Source organism: Pinus tabuliformis, chromosome 8, assembly GCF_031772625.1.
Source record: "Pinus tabuliformis cultivar Carrire ecotype Pingquan chromosome 8, CPIR1, whole genome shotgun sequence".
Taxonomy (NCBI): domain Eukaryota; kingdom Viridiplantae; phylum Streptophyta; class Pinopsida; order Pinales; family Pinaceae; genus Pinus; species Pinus tabuliformis.
In genome coordinates this window covers 924,223,799-924,238,630 of record NC_142294.1, presented here as the reverse complement: position 1 = coordinate 924,238,630, position 14,832 = coordinate 924,223,799, and positions in this window count along the sequence as shown.

Genomic DNA, 14,832 nt, shown 5'->3' with positions numbered 1-14,832 from the left:
ACTTCAATGCTGAACGAGAGTAGTAGTGATCTGAGGCCAGTCATTGCAAATGTGGGTACTCAGAGGGAGCACGGGAAAGGTTGAGCTAAAGTCTTTTGTCCTAATCAAGTGGTATCTATTAGACATAATTTGTCATTAATGGAAAAGTAAATTAATGGAAAAGTAAATGATGGGTTTTAGAATAGTGATTAAAGAGGAGAGACTTTGGGTCTATTTTCGGTTTAGAAGGGCATCTCAATAGCTCATAGAAACTCCTCATATGAGTAATGCTCGACAAGATATTTCTAATAGTATATTGAAGTCCGAAAAGGGCCTCCTAAATTGAAAGATATGGTTAGTCAAAGCTATGTGACCAAAAGCCCAAATTATAGAGCTAAATTGGTGCTAATTGGTAAGTTGGCACTAAGTTTGGCAAGGTTATCCAAGGATGGCAAAGGATTTAGCAAGCAATAGTTAAACTGTTGGCAAGTTTTTTGTTATATTGCATGCCATGTGTCACCTTTAACTCATTAGAGAAAGCACTGGGGCCCATACCGAGCCAAGGGTTAAACAACCTTGGTGAAATGACACCAGAATTTTTCGAGGGTTCACATGTTATTTTCTTTGAGGTGAAAGGCACGAGAGATGGAAAAATCAATGGTAGTTTGTTGAGTCCAATAAATGATGAAATACACACTAGGAATTGGTTTTGCATGTGGTTTCCTATGCTAAAGTTTTAGGCCCTTTGGGCTAAAGAAAAGTGTTGTAGGTGTATTATAAAGGGCCATGGGGGTTAGTGGCATGTGATTGAGGGTGCAATCTATGCATGAAAAAGTCAAAAACTATATTTGGTAGCGATATTTGGTGGTTTGCACAATATTTGGTGACTCAGCTAAAGCTGGTAGAGTGCATGAACGAGTTGACAATTTCGTTAGCAAAATGGATAGACTTGGTTGAGCATTTGGTAGTTTTCTCCAAAACTATTGGCTAGCTAAAATTTGAATGTAGATTACTAAATTGTTTAGAATTCGAGAATTGCAAAAGTATGTAGTTTAACTCAGATTTTCTCATAAAGACATGAGATCAAAGATTAAAGACTTTAAGAACAAACCTAGAAGACTTGACAAAAGTGTTACATAAAATAATTGAAGGATTTATACATGATAAAGAGTTGAAGTTAACTATAGTTCCAAAAACTAAAAATATCAATCATTATACTTTATAAGCATAATTGAATTTGCAAGTAATGGAGTTGATGTTATTTTTGTTGGTGTTGGTGTTGTGTGTGTTGGTCAAAGATTAGAGAATGCTGAAGGTAATTTTTTTGTGATTGGGGTGTGTGATAGACAATATATTTATTGGTTTTATTTATGAGAGTCGCCTTCATGGTTTGAGTTTGAAAATGGAATGAAAGGTGAATCAATGCGATCAAGCAAGTGGCAACTTGCATTCTAAGGGTTGTAGCTCCTTCAAGTAGTGGTTGGTAAATAGTTAGGGGTTTTTGCTCCTTTTAGTAGCAACTAATAAGTCAGAGGTTGTAGGTCCTTTCAGTGGTAGATGATAAACTAGAGGTAGTTGCTTCTTTCAGTAGCAGTTGATAAGTTAGGGAGTAGTAGCATACTTTTGATTCGTGTCAGATAACTTTGTAAGAAAAAGTTGAAGCTTTCCTTTGTGAGAGTAACTAAAATGAATATTAAATAATATATGTGCAAATTTATGCTTCTTGTGTTGATTTTTATGATTCTTGTATTAATGGTTTCTAAAGTGTTTATTGGTGTCCTAGTTTTCTTCACTTGGGGAAGAAAATCGTTAAAATTCTCATAATACTAATTCACCCCCTCCCCCTAAATTATTTTCTTGTTTTATAACATTTGGTATCAGAGAAACGAGGTTACATCACATAAGTTTAACAACTAGAAGAAAGATTAAGAACCATGGAAAACTAGGAAGGAGGATACACTAACTATGAACATATGTTCAATAGAATGAACTATGTTTTCTGGAAGGCAAGGATGAAAACCTATGTTCAATATCTTGGTTGTTGATATATGCAATGTAATTTAAGAAGAATATCAAAATCCTCAAGCCTCGATTACTAGAGATAAAAATATGGAATTTACATGCATTTCTAAAGCTACGAATGCTTTGCTCACTGGTCTACCTGAATAAGAACTAGTCACGGCCATGGATTGCACTGCTGCAAAAGTTATTCAAGACAATATGAGTAGTTAGTATGAAGGTGATGACAAGGTAAATCAAGCCAAACTCCAAGGTTTTAGAATGCAATTTGAGTCTTTGAAGATGCATGATGATGAAAAAATTGCTAATTACTTTCTTAGAGTTGATGAAATTGTGAATACAATAAGAGGTATTGATGAAGAGTTAAAAGAGTTAGTGGTAATTCAAAAGGTGTTGAGATATCTAATTGAGAAATTTAATCCTAATGTTTTAGCTATTGAGGGGAAGTTGGTCTTTAAGACTCTCACTTTAGATCAACTACTTGTAACTCTTATTGCCTATAATATGAGAATTTCTAATGGCATGCTTGCAACAAAGGAGGAAACCTTCAAAGGAGATTAGAAGCCCAAGGAAGAACATAATGATTCATGTTTCAAGTCAGATGAAGAGGAAGCTAATTTCATGCGGAAGCTCAAGAGTGGCTTAGGTAAGTACAAAGGTAAGCTACCTTTCAATTTCTTTAATTTTGGTAAAGTAGGCCACTATGTTTCTAAGTGTCCTCAAAATTTTGGATCTCAAACCATATCCAATTTCTCAGAGAACATCTCAACCAATCTTTATACTTCGATTTTCTCCAAAATATGAAGACATATTTCCAAGTTATTTTTTTACTTATACAAATTATGGGCATAAGACATAAAATTGCAAGGTGAATATGTCATTTAGATAGATTAGATGACGATTGAGAAATTACAAGCCAAATAATCATTTTTTTTGGAAAATAATGAGAAGACCCAAGTATCACAATTCATTCTCTCCTTTAGACAATTTGATTCAATCTTATGTCAGTAATTTTTTTTTCCACAAAGGAATTGATTTCATACCTAGAAACAAAATTCCTAATCCAAAAATCATTCAAACAAGCCAACATCCCAACATCTAGAAGGAAGAGGAAAAAATAGAAAATTGTAATGTGGTTCTATGTGCTCATAATGAATGAAGCCACTCATATGTTGAAAATGGTTGTTTGAGGCACATGTCAGGAGATAAAGGTAATATTTTGTCATGGAAACTAGTGAACAAAAGTAATGTGACCTTTGTGAATAATGCACCTAGTAATATTGTGTGTAAAATAATTGTCACTGTAGCTAATGGATGAGGTAGAGCCAAGGATGTGTTGTTTGTTGATGGGTTGAAGAATAATTTACCGATTGTGTCTCAAATGTTTGACCATTTTTATAATGTGTTATTGAAACCTTGAAATTGTTAGATTAAGTTTGTAGGAACAAGAGAGATAGTAGCTAATGATGTTAATAGAAAGTAATGTCTATTTTGTAAAAGACAAGACAACGAAGTGATGTTTGACAAAGATTGATGAGAGTTTGTTAGGCGTCGAAGGCTTAGACATCTTAACTTTGATCTTATTATGAAATTGGGCAAGAAGATTGTTGTTAGATATTTGTTGAAACTTTTTGTAAGAACTCGAGGTTAAATGTCCATTTAATAAAGGATAATAAAGGAAAAGTAAGACCAAGGTCATGAGACATGTATTCCAAGTTGAATGTTGGGAAAAACATACTAGTGGGTGTCACTTCTGTTTCTTATGGCTAATGAAATTGAAAAACGCATTGGAAAAGGAATAGAGACATTAATTGGTACTTATTTATGAAAAATAAAGGAAATATGAGAAAAGGTAGATGAAGGGTAATAAATCTGCATGAGAGGAAATTAATGAAAAATGAATGAAAGTGAAGAAATTAGAGGCATCAATAATAAAAGGCATCAAAGGGTTAATTGGTAGATTTTTTTCAGTTTTGTTTTGGAGTTTACTTCAGAGAGGAAAAAAAACCAACAGAAGAAAGAAAGAAAGGAAAGGAAGGACAAGGAAAACAAAGGAAGGAAGAGGAAAAGCAAGGAAGGTTGGATTAATTAGCTTCAACAAGAATATTTTGCAGGTAATAATTTGCATGCATGATTTCTCAGCTGAGGTGTGAATGTATGGTACATGAATCTTTTTATTCATTTCTTTTGTTCTCAATGGCACGGGTTTTCCTATTTTAATAACTATTCTAGCCTTACCTTTCCATTTTCTAGATAACCATGCTATCATGTAATTCTTTTGTTGGTTGAGATTTGGATTATTGAAAGATTTTGGAACCAGGTGAGGTGGTCTCATGAAAATTTCCAAGGAATGGTGGTTTAATCTCCAAGAAGCCCTTGATAGGTGTTGGAAATAATACTGAGAGGGGGAGGGGGTGAATCAGTATTATCAGATCAGATAAAACTTTTCAATTTCATACTCATATTCATACACGCAGCTTCAGTTAAGGATATCAGCGTATACACGCGACTTCGTTAAGGGCAACTAGCGTATATGCAGTAATCTTATGATTTAGTTAGCTTATCTTCAGTAAATGCATCAGAACATTATTAACCATATTAACAGTAAACAGGTGCAGTATAACAGAACAGATCATCACACAAAAGCCACACACATGAACACCATGATATAAGGTGGAAACCCAATGTGGGTGAAAACCACCTGCTGCAATTCGTCTCTTTCTTCTTTAATAAGAAACTTCTTTTACAATGTACTAGTGTAGTCCTTTACCAGCACGCAGGCTACAACCTGCAGAGGGCTACAACCCCCTTTGGCTCTTGTACTAGCCGATCCATTTACTAGTACGTAGGTGCCTACCTACAAAATGCTCCAACCTTTACTCCCCTTGCTCTTGTACTGGCTGATATGTTTACCAGTACGTAGGTGCCGGCCTACGATCTACCCAGGACCACGTTTCATACATTTTCATACTGGATCCATAAGACAATCATCATTGTAGTACAACCTGCATCATTGATCACTGAAACACTGAAACACTGTCAACAACACAGTCACCAGAACACAGAGCAGACACAGAACTCTGCAATAACCATCAGACCCATCTGCAACTTCAAATATCAAGCTTTACAATGTACACGCTACTTGGATGAACCCAACCTGCGTGTATACGCCCTTTTTCCAAGGCCAACCCGCGTACAGATCTAAAAATATTTCCTTATAACTTTGCAGCTGTACCAGACATCAATCATACTATAACACTTATAGAACATTATTTGCGTCAGTATGCAGATCTAGAATAAGCATAATCAACCATATAAAGATAGTTCATTTCAAACCATTTGATCCCGATCTCTCCTTAGATCTTGTTCTCCATCAACCGGTGAGATCTCTCCTTAGCTCAGATCAAGCAATGCATCATCAACCCATAACCTGCATACTGGATCTAATACTTCATCAGATATTCAAGACATTTCAGATACACTTGCCTAATGATTTCCTTCTCCTTATATAGCCTTAGGCCTTGTTCAATACCAAGAGCCAAAACCATAGAAATCCAATACCATCATCTTCAAAACTAGGGATCAACACGTCCGTCGAGACACCAAGGTCCAAAACCATAGGCACAACTTCCAAGGAATAACCGCCGTGGACCAAAGATAAGTTTTCCACATACACGCGGTTTTACTGAAGCCAACCTGCGTGTACACGTGACTTGGTATATAGCGAACCTGCGTATACACGATTTGGCATATAGTGAACCTGTTTGTATACGCGACTTGGTATATAGTGAACCAGCGTGTATATATTTTCTCTTCATACTTGTAGTCTGATCATCAATTCCTTGCTGCTATCCTTCTGCACTATGATTTGTCATCAGTGTGATTTGCCATCAAGGCCAACACTTGTCTCATAATGCCAACAATCTCCCCCTTTGGACTTGATGGCAAAGCTAACTTGTTACACTTAGAACTATCATCTGATTCCTTTGAGTTGTCCTCCATCAGTCACATCTGACATCTTTTCTGAAGATTCATCCAGTTATACATAAGTGAGATGTTCTTCTATGAGAGGGTTGCCATCAAGTACAACACATGCATCATAATGCCAACAATCTCCCCCTTTGGACTTGATGGCAACAACACCAACTCACTCTCCCCCTTTGACATCAAGGGCAAAGGGTGGACCAAGATATTCTCTTCCTTTGCTGAATCATTCCACTGTCCATACTCCCCCTGAGTACCTGCTGAAATCTCTGAATAATCTCCCCCTTTGTATATGCTAAGGTGTACCAATCTGTCCATGCTCCCTCTGAGTACATGCTGAATCTCTGTTCTTGCTGAAGTGTGCTGATCATGCTCTCCCTGATTGTAAGCAAGGTCTACAAGAAAGAACACGACTCTATACATCATAAGTGACCTTCCTAGCACCAAAGACTCATACATACATCCATCTCCCAATCAAGTGGGGATATACAAAAAGTTTACACATGATAATTCAAGAGTATAACATCATTCATCCCAGGCATAGTGGGGAAACCAACATAGGCCATTACATGGCCTTGATGAAAATACATGACTGAAATATTTCAACATTCATCAAATGACCAGAAGAGATTTCATCAATTGATTACAATAGATAGAGACACTCAATTACTTCATGAGTCAAGAGACCAGACATCTAAGTAAGACCACGATAGTCATCAGCAGCTATCATACACAATGTATGATTTGTTCTATAAGCATCTAGTCCAGCAATTATATTTTCTTTTTGTTCTCCTTCTGCATCTAAGGTAATGCCAACACTGCATCATTATCTGATCCCTCTGACTGTACTAGATGGTCTCTGTTAGACCCATTTCAGAATCTTTTCATTCAGAGTTTGCCCTTGCTGTTCAGAACTCCATATACGCGACTTCACCTGCATCAATCAGCGTATATACGCGGATATCCCTTACGCAACACGCGTACACCAATTTCCATATCAGCAACCTGTAAATGTCCTGTAGAGAATAAGTCATCAACCTATAACAAGGTATGTCTGCATCAATTCATCCCTTTGAACAGAATTCAGAGTCATTCACATTATATCATGTGTGAAACCACCATAGCCATTTCATCAAGCTCTACATGATCCAAGTATCATTACTTGGGAACATCTGCATCAACCAACATATGCAAGTATAAACCTATCATCATATAGATACGAACTCATCATCATGTCTCCAACGAAGTGACTTTGAGGAGTCATCCATGTATCAGCACTATGTATCTTGAGCTCAAACTCTTTTGACAAAGCTTCTTGATATCATCATCAGCAACAATCCTTATCCACATGAGTGCCTGCATCATAACTGTATGATCTTTATGCATATGACAACAACAGTATATAAGTGACTCATCATCAAGTGAGGAAGATGTGTATTCAAGCTTTGTACTCCTCCTTGTCCTTATGAAGATCACCATGTAAGCACCATATATGCATCATCAAAGAATCAACCATAAATCTGATCTGAACATCTTCTATGTAACTTCAAGAATCATATGAGATTTTATCATAGACAACTCACAAGAAAGATATATCATTTAGCCATATAAGAATCATCACCAAGGATTATTAACCATAATGCCAACAATGAATTACTAAAGGCATATGCTCCCCCTCAACCAGTACCATCTGTTAGATCTAATCATGCATATATCGGCAATAAGCATCAAAACATCATCATCCTCAAGTTAGGATCAAAACACTTCTAGACATCATACAAGTAACAAAACATTTCCACACATCCTCAATAGACTGTAACCAATAGAGCAAATAATAGACTGAATCATATCAGATCCTTTTTCTGATCCTGTCCCCACTGCTTTTCCTCAGACTGACATATACGCGACTTTGCAGTGTCTAACTCGCGTATGTACGCGACTTCCCTTTAAGGAAATTGCGTATGAGATTCAGAACACTGAAGTTTTACACTTTCAGCTCCCCCTGAGTCTGATATGTCTGTGCTGTGCTGTGTCTCAGTACATTGTGCTGACTGCACTTCCTTCTTCCTCCATATCTTCAAGTGTGATGAGTTTTTCTCCTTTTGGTGTGATGTCCATCCTTTGTTCCTGCATTCCTTTGCTATATGTCCAAGCTTGTTACATGCATAACATCTTACATGTTTCATATTCTTCCTGTAGCAATCAGCAGCTTTGTGACCAAACATATTGCAAGAAAAACAATATCCATTAAAGTACCTTGAATGTGATGATCTTTCTACATGATGGTCTTGAACCCTTCTTCTTCCACATCTAGCTGCAACATGTCCAAGATTATGGCATACATAACATTCAACATTATTCATAGGAGGAGTAAAAGATTTTCTTTGAGGAGTCTCTTTCCTTGATTGTTGATGGGGTTGACCTTTCATCTCCTTGTTGATCATTTTAGATTTCTCTTTAGAGTTCCTTGCGTCACCTTGTGAACTAGATTCACCTTCAACAGATTCATGAAAACCAAGACCAGTCTTGATAGCAGGAGACCTTTGACTACTAAGAATATCATCCAAGGCTTTAGTACTATCTTGAAATCTCAACAGTTTATCCTTTTCTTCTAGTTTACCTTTCAAGATATTTACCTCAACTTGAAATTGCTTCTTCATGTCTTCTTCAGCTTTCCTTCCTTCTTCCAACTGATGCCTTAGTTTGAGGATCTCCTTTTCTTGTTCTTCATTCAGATCTTGCTGCATTTGACGAATTCTAAAGGCACATTCTAGTTGAGATTTTAAGCTGACATCTTCGTTTACCTGTTTTTCAACAGCTTGGAGTAGATCTTTATTCTGCTTCTTTGATTCTTCAAGATCTTCCTTTAGCGAGCAGATCGTGGCTTCAAGACTTTCATAGTAACTGGATCTATCTCTGAGTTTCTTGATGGTTATGCTTCTTTCATTGACTTCATCCCTTAATGTTGTCACTTCACCCTGCAACTTTTGACATTGATTTTCCTTGTCCTTGAGTAACTTTCTTACCTTGTTTCCTTCCTCCGATTGAGCTTTTAGTTTAGTAACTTCTTCTTTGAAAGCACATTCCCTTTTGTTCAATAGATCTTGTTGATCTTTAATTTTTTCTATGAGCCTTCTAAATACTGCCTCTATTTGATACTTTTCTTGCTCACCCATAAAAGCAAATTCAGTTGCTTCACTATCACTTTCATCTCTTTCACAAGGAAATATAGCTGGAACATCTGAGGATAACACATTCATACCTGATAATGATTCTGAATCTGAAGAGCTTCTTATACCTAATCCCCAATCGATTCTCCCACTGTCATAGTCCTTCTGAGATGTTTTCTTCTTCTTATGAGCTTTCTTTTTAAGCTTCTTTCCCATTGTTCCACGAATCTCCTTCAAGCGATCAAGCTTCTATCAAAGGACCGGCTCTGATACCAATTGTTGGAAATAATACTGAGAGGGGGGGGGGGTGAATCAGTATTATCAGATCAGATAAAACTTTTCAATTTCATACTCATATTCATACACGCAGCTTCAGTTAAGGATATCAGCATATACACGCGACTTCGTTAAGGGAAACTAGCGTATATGCAGTAATCTTATGATTCAGTTAGCTTATCTTCAGTAAATGCATCAGAACATTATTAACCATATTAACAGTAAACAGGTGCAGTATAACAGAACAGATCATCACACAAAAGCCACACACATGAACACCACGATATAAGGTGGAAACCCAATGTGGGTGAAAACCACCTGCTGCAATTTGTCTCTTTCTTCTTTAATAAGAAACTTCTTTTACAATGTACTGGTGCAGTCCTTTACCAGCACGCAGGCTACAACCTGCAGAGGGCTACAACCCCCTTTGGCTCTTGTACTAGCCGATCCATTTCCTAGTACGTAGGTGCCTACCTACAAAATGCTCCAACCTTTACTCCCCTTGCTCTTGTACTGGCTGATATGTTTACCAGTACGTAGGTGCCGGCCTACGATCTACCCGGGACCACGTTTCATACATTTTCATATTGGATCCATAAGACAATCATCATTGTAGTACAACCTGCATCATTGATCACTGAAACACTGAAACACTATCAACAACATAGTCACCAGAACACAGAGCAGACACAGAACTCTGCAATAACCATCAGACCCATCTGCAACTTCAAATATCAAGCTTTACAATGTACACGCTACTTGGATGAACCCAACCTGTGTGTATACGCCCTTTTTCCAAGGCCAACCCGCGTACAGATCTAAAAATATTTCCTTATAACTTTGCAGCTGTACCAGACATCAATCATACTATAACACTTATAGAACATTATTTGCGTCAGTATGCAGATCTAGAATAAGCATAATCAACCATATAAAAACCATTTGATCCCGATCTCTCCTTAGATCTTGTTCTCCATCAACCGGTGAGATCTCTCCTTAGCTCAGATCAAGCAATGCATCATCAACCCATAACCTGCATATTGGATCTAATACTTCATCAGATATTCAAGACATTTTAGATACACTTACCTAATGATTTCCTTCTCCTTATATAGCCTTAGGCCTTGTTCAATACCAAGAGCCAAAACCATAGAAATCCAATACCATCATCTTCAAAACTAGGGATCAACACGTCCGTCGAGACACCAAGGTCCAAAACCATAGGCACAACTTCCAAGGAATAACCGCCGTGGACCAAAGATAAGTTTTCCACATACACGCGCTCTTACTGAAGCCAACCTGCGTGTACACGTGACTTGGTATATAGCGAACCTGCGTATACGCGATTTGGTATATAGTGAACCTACTTGTATACGCGACTTGGTATATAGTGAACCAGCGTGTATATATTTTCTCTTCATACTTGCAGTCTGATCATCAATTCCTTGCTGCTATCCTTCTGCACTATGATTTGTCATCAGTGTGATTTGCCATCAAGGCCAACACTTGTCTCATAATGCCAACAATCTCCCCCTTTGGACTTGATGGCAAAGCTAACTTGTTACACTTAGAACTATCATCTGATTCCTTTGAGCTGTCCTCCATCAGTCACATTTGACATCTTTTCTGAAGATTCATCCAGTTATACATAAGTGAGATGTTCTTCTATGAGAGGGTTGCCATCAAGTACAACACATGCATCATAATGCCAACAATAGGTGGGTGGAGAGAGGAGAATTCCTCAAGGTAACAGTGAAGAAACTCTAGGGAATCTAAGCATGTTTTGGATTTTTGATCTTTTGACCAATTTGTCTAGATCATGGTAGCATGAGGGTGGAGGTGGCTTAATCTGTTAGGGTCAAATCCTAACCCCTTTATTTATGTAATAATCCCAAGGGGCCTAGTCTGAGTCATAGTTAGTTAGTGAGTCAATAAATCCCATAAGCAGTAATCTGCATTAATAATAACTATAAGTGGTTGAACCACATTATAGAAAAGGGACCACAATTAGTTATAAACATGCCATAATTAATAAATATAGTGGTTAACCCGTGTTAGGAAAGGGACCACTAGTAGTTAGGGTTTTGGGTGTCATTAAGCTATAAATAGTCTTAGATAGTAAGGGAAGAATCATTGAGTCTTATTGTAATTGAGCTCTGCGCTATTGGCGGTTACCCTGTTGAAGCGATAAGTGAACATTGTATTCTACTTCTCAATAATAAAATATCTTTGTAGGTCACCTTATTTCATGTGATATTTTTGTGTTTTGGGCTATATTTCTTTGCATTACTAGTATTTTGGATTTCTCAGAGGTTAAGAGCATAACAAGTGGTATCAAAGCACTTTATAAGGCCAACTGTAACTCCAATATTCATAGAATTGTTTTTTAGGCTAGAGATGTGTTCCAACAGCTTTAAACCACACGATATGTCATTGAGATCATAAAACTTCTGATTTCAGTAGGCATGCATGCATGAAATACAAGAGGTGGTCACACTTGTTGGACTGCCTCGTAACCCTGATGGGTAAGCCTTCAAGTAGTAGTGCATTAGACAAAATTGTGCATAGAATGCACTTCCATGTATCCTTGGGTATATCAAAATCCCCCCGTAGGGTAACCTGAAACCTAACCTTAGATAAACCATCTTCCGTATTGATGCTATAGTACATTGAGAAAAACGCTTGGGGAGATTACGTGCACATACAATAGTGCAGTCAGTTAGTTAGCGCCCTGAAAGATTGCGTCGAGTACTATTGTTGGGTCCCTAGATATATTGTGATCTATAGCACCTGAAACTCCTTTGAGACCATAGTTACCTCAACTATATAGATATCACCCGTAAATTTTCATCCAGATCAGATCCAGCTGTTGGCTTTCAACCACTGTTGTCTAGATTAAATCCAACTGTTGGGGTTTTACGACCAACGTACAGATCAAATTCAGTATTTGGGGTTTTAACAGCTAAAACAAGACTCTTTTTGGAGTGAGGGTTTTGGATGCAATAGTCAAGATCAGATTGCCACAACATATTCTACAGTATCAATACATTGGGTTTTTTGTTGCTACAATACGAACCTGATTTTCGCAGAATATTTGGCAGTATCAAGCATTCTGAAACTTGAACACTATAGTATTGATCAACTGGGAGTAAAAACACTTTCTGAGGCCATATTGGGATATTTTCTATAGACCTAACCCATAATATTGAGGAAGATGAGATGGTAATAGTGGTATCATTCATTTGTAAGCCCCCAATTTTCAAGCGGTCCCAAGAGTTTTCTGATGCAGCTTCAAGTCACCTACATCACTAGACTCTTGAGATTTCCCTCTTTCTAACAATACAACTCTTAAGTAATCTTGGAAAACATTGACAGGGGTTAGTGTATATATGGTACCAGGTCTCAAGTTATGGCTATAGAGAAGGCAATGGAGAGATTTGATCCTTGAGAAAAAAAAAGATGAATTCCACACTTATATTCCAAACAAAATCGTAGAAGAATTAGATGCCCCATAGATACCTTGTGAATCCATAAGGGAAGAACCTAGTGTTCATGCACATGTAGAAGGATAATCGAGCCATCACATTCACTTCCATGTAGGTCACCAATTTTTGAGCCAATGGACACCCAAGCTAGACATGTACAAATTTGATGGCTCTAACCGAGCAGTATGAGTGGCACAAATGGAACAATATTTCCTCCTTAATAATATCTACGAGGATGGAACTAAACTACATGTGGGAGCCTTTACATATACAAAGAGGGATCGAAATGGTGGGAGTGGCATAAAAAGTGTTATCTAAGAAGGCCAACTTGGAACGTGTTCTCAAAAGATGTTTGTGACCGCTTCGATCGGGATTCTCACTTTTTAGTGTAGAATTTTTCTACAAATCAGATAGCTCTAATACCATGTAGAAATTTTGAATAATATAACACTTATTCACAGAGATTATCTTGATTATACACTATTTGCAGAATGCATGCATAATACATAACCTGCTCTACGTTGATCATCAATTTTGCAGAATTAAAAACAATCGCATGCACACATTGAAACATCAATCACACATATCAACACAGTATGTACTGGGGAAATAATACAGCTGAAAATCACCAACTATTTGTATATTATAATGATATAGAACATGTAACAATACATACTACAATACTCCTCACAAGTACTCAGTACTATTTGCACCTGCTACACACAAACTAGCTCAGATCTGAATCAAGTCACAGGTTCAAATCTCCTCCACTGTTTGCCTGCCTCTACTGCGCAATCCAAGTTGAGAATAGGTCTGATCCAAGTTCGAATTCCCTTGGCTTGTACTGCGCAATCCTCATTGGCAATCTCAATCAATTATTGTGCAAATCTCATGCACAGCTATAGTCACAATTGATAGTAGTCTCACCCTTTCACCCACCTCTAACACTTGTCTCCACTGAACTGTCCATGAACTGAGTTAACTGATGCATTCTTTAGTTGATTTATGGGTTAATAATTAGTGAATTAATTAATAATTAATTCACATCACTCATCACTAGTGTATTTGGCAGTTAGACTAAATACAACTAGTTCAACTAAGTCAAACTGAACACAACTCCATCAACTCCTCAATCAACTCCACCAAACTCAATCACTTGAGTTCTAACTGAAGTCCATCATGAAATAGCTCAACTAACCCATAGGAAAAGCGTATTTCCTTCTGCCAGTTGCATGTGCCACATCCGTAGCTCGAACTGAAGTGCTGCAAGAGGATAAGATAATGTTATAGTCCAAATATTATTAAGAGCTAATAATATACGATTGTTCTATTTTTAGACTAGCAGTGTAAAAATAGACTCCTCCCATATGTCTAAAAATAGAGGTCCATCTATTTTTACCAACATGACCAATCGTCCATAAATAGCATCCTGCAACTCATAGACCATGATCCATATGTCTAAAAATAGACTTTGCGCCAAAAATAGCCTGCAGGCCCACTTAGTGAAGGCGACTTCTTTTCACTAAGCTTCATCATCTTGTTGCATTTTCAACACTCCCTCTCAACAAGATATGGATTATCTGCAACCCCTATCCTGCCTATGTGGTATTCGAATTTGCTCCTGGTGAGCCCCTTCGTTAAGATATCAGCATCCTGATCCTCTGTGGGAATGTATGAAAGTAACATGATTCTCTATTACACAAAATCTCTGATATGATGGTACCTGATGTCGATGTGCTTGGATCTATCATGAAATACTGGATTAGCCGAGAGTTTAATGCAACTCTGGTTATCACAATAAATCACAGTAGGCTCCAAGTGTGACCCGAACAACCCAACCAGGATCTTCCTCATCCATATAGCCTCGCATGCAGCCAAACTTGATGCCATATACTCAGCCTCTGCTGAACTGAGTGCCA